This window comes from Micrasema longulum, unplaced genomic scaffold (genome assembly GCF_059751315.1).
Source record: "Micrasema longulum isolate JH-2025_06_02 unplaced genomic scaffold, ASM5975131v1 h1tg001692l, whole genome shotgun sequence".
Taxonomy (NCBI): domain Eukaryota; kingdom Metazoa; phylum Arthropoda; class Insecta; order Trichoptera; family Brachycentridae; genus Micrasema; species Micrasema longulum.
In genome coordinates, this window is record NW_028278870.1 from 133,318 (window position 1) to 138,731 (window position 5,414).

Below are 5,414 nucleotides of genomic sequence, written 5' to 3' on the forward strand. Positions count from 1 at the left end.
ACATTTACATTTTTATTTTTGTGTTTTGGATTACGTAATTTTAAATTTTGATAATTATCCTCAAAACTGAACCCATTTTATAATTTTTTTTCAATTGAGTATCAAAATTGAGTTTTTTGTGTTGATACATCCTGCGTTTTTCAAAAAAAATGATCATATTTCTATACCGTGCGCCCGAAAACAGCGGATAAAACTTGGTAATATTTCGGGTTTTTGGGTGATTTTAGTTCCCATAATAAATAATTTATCAAAAAAACCTAGCAATAAGGACATGCCAATAGTAAATACTTATAGTATGTAAAATAAATCAATGCTCTGCTGCCACAATCCAGGGAGAAAATACGGGAATACGGTTGAATGAAGAAAAGTCAGACCTCGTTTCCTTTAAATGTTAAACTTTACTTTATAATGCTTTTACGTAACCATAGAAACAAGTTCGGTATTCTTAAATAAAACCATGGACCAATTGATAACACAAACCCTTTCAACACATGCTTAAACGCTCAGTCATGCCTAACCCGTATTTAGTCACTTTCTAACCGGAGGCCTGGTTTTGACGTGATTTTGGCATTTAACTCAAAACCAAAATCCCTTATTGTGTCGTGTAAGCATGTGAAAACTATTCGCATAAACGTAAAAAAGATGGTGTAACATTTCATTGGTAAGTAGGTAACTAGGTACTTGTTTATGATTCGATTCTAAAACTTGAAATAATACATTTTTAAATAAATAATCGCAATGCTTTTCTTACCAACAAGGGTTCAGTAAAAAATACGATTTTCAAAAATATAATTAATGTCAATCAATAGATATTACTAAATTTTTTAGCTCATTCATTCTCATCTTATGAAACCCTGGTAGTCGATGAAAAAAACATTTAAGCTCCTAACGTTTTTTCTTCAGATTAGATTAAAAAGCTATAAATATTCCCACAGTTCATGGCAAAACTTATTATTTTGATAAAAACCGCGCGTAAATCGGTCCAGTAGTTATTAAGTCTATCAAGGATAGACATACAAACGTTGTCTTTTACATAAAAGCATATATATATTAAAAATATTAATTTAAAAACTAGTCTAATAGAATAAGACTATGATTGTAACCAGTACAGAATATTGTATTTAAAGAACGGGATTTTTTAAAAAGTCTTAAGAAATGTTTTTTTTTTTTGGAAAATTATTAAGATGAATTATGAATTGAATGTAAATATTTATGAAAGTTGTTTCACGCGTTTTTTTTATTCACAAAAAACATCCCAAAAGTCTGTGGAAGCATTTTGCAAAAAAAAACGATTTGAACTTAAATTTAAGTTTGACATTGTAATTCCTGAAATATGCTTATTGCGATTTTTTGAGTAACTGTACATTGCAATGATTTTGCTTATTGCTTATGTTTTGGACCGCACTGCAGTGTCAGAAACTAAAACAATAAACAAAACCGACACACGCCGTAAAAACCCAGAAAACAGCAATCAGCGTTTCACTCCTGACTCCTGACATTCACAGCAAAACAGCTTGCCTTTAAATTAATGTTGTTTATACCTCCAATCTGCTAGAATCCTTTTTCGCCAGGTCCTGGCACAAGGGCAGATAATCTTATCTCTAAACGCCCCAAAAAAAGAAATCAAATTAATGTTTTTATGTTCAGCTGTTATTTTAAAATTACAGTTCTATTTATTGTTGTTTATTTTGTCACAAACGCGTTAATCATTTACCTGTTTCCGTTTAAATTTAAACAAAGAGTTTGTACCAAAATGTTTCTAAAAACATTTTAAAGAAAAAAACTGTAAGTTAATTTGCTTAATTGTCCTTCAAATTAAAAAAAATAAATTTATATTCTTATTTTAAATTAGACTTTTAGTTTTATAACGGTTATAAATCATTGATAAATACGTTGAATAATAAATTTATTAATTGATTGGTACATAAATTTTATATTTGACGCACTAACTCTGTGGTTTATTCATTTTAATAAAATAAATAAAACAACTTTGTCTTTAATTACTATTTTTTTTCCGTCGACCGGATTCAAAACTAAACAAGCTTCTTTCTCAGTTACTTCACTTTGTTAAATTAACCTTGAGAAAGAAGCTTAGCTCTGAAGCCGGTCGGTGGAAAAAAAAATCTGATTAAAACACAGTTGTTTTATTTATTTTATTATTGAATCATTTTAAAATTTACAAATAAGATAACAATATATATCAATAAAATACACGTCGAATGATTAAATAATATGTCAGATTTTTATAAAATTAATGAAAATTGAATTAAAATGTATTTTTTCGATTTGATTTGATTCGAATCTCTCATATCTTACATGTGTAATGACGACACAGCACCGTAACGCGCGGATGTTTTTCGCACAATAAGGGATTAAAAATTATCTAATATACATAAATTGAAATGTATTTTTTTTTCTTATTTGTAAATAATAACTTGAAGATTACGAAAAAAATCGTGGTAATATTCATGGTAGTTGTCGAAATATGAACAAATCACAGGAACTGACGGGTTATTATGATACGCTGCTGTTGTGTACCGATACATACCGTACAATAGGTGCGGAAAGGGAATGATGATGAAATACTCCTCCAAAAAAATCTTAAATGCATCTGTCGTCACTCATTCCCACCACTTCTTTATATTAGCCCTCCTTCAATTTATTTGTATTGTGGGTACCTTCTTCCCGGACTCATCGCCGCCATGGGAAATTAAAGATGGTGTTTTTACAAAGGTTTAATAAGATTCGCAATCCCATAGTGCTTGCAAATCTCCTATTTTATTTCTTACGTTGTCATTAAACACAGGTCTCTGTAATACGTACAAACCAAGGAAAAACGATAATTAAATATATATATATATTTTTTTTAAAGAAATAACTTATTTTCCTAGTGATACATGTACTCTAGGGTGGGCTGATATTTGTTCCGAATTTTAAAATAAAAGGGGTCAAAAAAGTTGGCTTTTGGATTATTCAGAATGCAAAAAATATTTTTTTTAAAACTGTACTATTTTTGGCCCTCAACTAGAGCTTGACAACCGAAAAAGTCATTTTTTTGCGCTAAACCGGCAGTCATTTCGTATTAAAGTAAGGATGTTAGTCAAATTAAATTTTATAATGTGCATTTAACTTTATTAAATAAGCATATAAGGGCGTGAGTTACACTTTGTTTTGTAATAAATGGGTAGCATTGTTTTAATGAGCCATTGTTTTTGTCAATATTAGCCCGGCGCTCAACGGAATCAGTTCCGTGGAGTGTAAACTTTTTGCATTTCGGTAGTTTTAAAACGTGTTCAAATTTATTACGTGATTAAGTTATATCTTGACTAACAAAAAAATAATTTTATCAATTTAGATAATTAACAAAATTTTCAGACAGTGATAACATTCAAACCTTATTTGAAGGCCAAAAGTAGTATGGAATATTTTTTCAAATAATTTTTACATTCAAGTTGATCTAAATTGCAACTTTTTAAAACCCTTTCACTTTGATGTCTAAAAACAAAACTTCATACGTCATCGGCCTCTAATGTGCTCGTTTATGCGTAAACCTAAATAATTTCAATATTTTAAGTTTGTCCAAATGTTTGTAGACAAACGACTGGATTTCATCCCCCAAGACGTCATTAAGATTTACAAATTACAACAGAGATAGAGAACATTTAAGAGAGGAGAATATGGAAGTCTAAGCATTTACAGGGCCTATGACCTATCGATCTCAATCAAATGAATCTCTTTGCAAAAATAAAGGTTTCGGCCCTTTAACTTCACTAAAATCAATAGATGGAAAAATTAAAGAAATATGATTGTTCAAACATAGCCGAAATGGTGAATGTTACACATTGTGTAAAGTGGCCACCTTAACCAGCCAACGACCAGAAGGTCAGAAGCCCTATAAATGCCTAAACTAACATATTTCCTTTTCTAAAATGTTCTTCATCTCTGTTGTAATTTGACAATATTGGAGTTTTATTATTAAAATAATAATTCAATGTCTATTTGTTCGTCAGTGATTCGGTTTAAATTCCCTCTATGGACGCGAAATGTCATCCTTTCAGAGTCTCATTTATCTTTGGGAAAAATAAAATGTCGCAAAGGGCCAAATCCGGTTGTTACGTAGGCTGAGGTATCAATGTGGTCTGTTTTTTTTTTTGTTAAAATGTTTTGAACAAGCCACGAGGCGTGAGCGGGGATCCGTTATTATTAGTCTGAAATAATATTGAACATTTGTTGGATCACACCAAAACGCAGCTTACTTATTCGAAGTAAATATTTGATATTTATCAAATCTTTTAAGAGCAACTTTGGTTTTTATGCACAGAGCGTATGTATAATATATAAATAAATATGTTTGTCAAAAACCAAATTTGCGACCAAAATGGCCAAAAATTGTCAGAAAAAAATAATTATGTGTATCAAACTTTCAATTACGTATTTACATTCGAAATTTAAATATGCTGCGTATTGTTTTTTATCAAACTTCATCACCATTATTTGCAGCTGTATAATATATCAAAATTTAAAATAATGCTGCTGTATCAAATTTTTTACAATTATATTATCTAAAACAACACATAACCGCTTAATAAATATTTATTTAGGATGTAGAAAAAGGTAAAGAGCTTACCGTTTTCGCTTATCACGGTAATTTACTCGTTGAAAATCTAAGCCAATTTTTTTCATACATTTCATTTTTGCATTAATTTTAAAATCTACAGTGTACCAAATACGTTTATGTGGCGTAAAATTGTTAATCATTTCAAAGTCTTTTAGCCGCACTAATGGTATTTCAATAAAAAAAATATTTTTTCTCTTAAGCCTGAAATAATTTGCATCAGCTAATCGCATTTCTCTAAATTCTTGGTCTGTTAAGTTTTAAACGAAATTTTTTTTTCAGTCTAAATAGTGATGGTATGACAGTCTGATAAGTTATGTAAAAGTTTTAAAGAAACGGAGCACTAATCCTGTATGCGAGAGGTAAACTACGGTAATTCAAAATATGATTATATTGAGTTATTACGAGTACTATGTCGAAATTAGTTTATACATACATTGTTATAAAATTGGCACAAAAACACTCTGGTAAATTCTGCTTGTACTAGGAGTAGGCTCAGTATATGAAGGGTCGGCAAGCCAGAAATATTAGTATGCCTAATGTTACAATCGGTTCCTATATGTGCAAATGCCTGTTCTAAGAAACCGATTTGTTGCGGCAAATATGGTTTTCGAATAGGTTTCCTATAAATAAAAATAGAATTAAAGAAATACAAAAACAGTTATAGCCCAAAAGAGAAGAAAAAAAAAGTTCAGCTTACATTAAATGTAAAAATAAAATCAAATATTTAAATGTATATTTATATATTTAATTTTTTACATACTACATACATATATACATACATATGTATATTTACATA